This window comes from Sinocyclocheilus rhinocerous, unplaced genomic scaffold, assembly GCF_001515625.1.
Source record: "Sinocyclocheilus rhinocerous isolate Xijiao unplaced genomic scaffold, SAMN03320098_v1.1 scaffold2412, whole genome shotgun sequence".
Taxonomy (NCBI): domain Eukaryota; kingdom Metazoa; phylum Chordata; class Actinopteri; order Cypriniformes; family Cyprinidae; genus Sinocyclocheilus; species Sinocyclocheilus rhinocerous.
In genome coordinates, this window is record NW_015663484.1 from 170,152 (window position 1) to 170,402 (window position 251).

At 50.6% G+C, this 251-nt stretch overlaps 1 protein-coding gene across 1 annotated transcript in view; it reads left to right on the forward strand.

Annotated features, from left to right (window-relative positions):
• Nucleotides 1–251, forward strand: part of LOC107728803 (interleukin-17 receptor C-like) — a 7,855-nt gene that overhangs the window by 675 nt on the left and 6,929 nt on the right. The gene's annotated exons all lie outside the window — the stretch shown is intronic.

Sequence of the window (251 nt, forward strand, 5' to 3'; positions counted from 1 at the left end):
AGAGTGTGTGTGTGTCTGTGTGTGTGTGTGCGTGGGTTATAGAGTGGGTGTGTGTGAGTTTTAGGAAGTTAAACATTTCCTTGTTTGCTGTGGAGAGTTGCGTGCATGTGTGCAGTTCTTCGGCACGCGAGAAGGGTCTGGCTGCAGCCTTGCACTCTCAGACTTGCACTCTCAGACTTGCACTCTCAGACTTGCACTCTCAGACACTTGCACTCTCAGACTTGCACTCTCAGACACTTGCACTCTCAGAC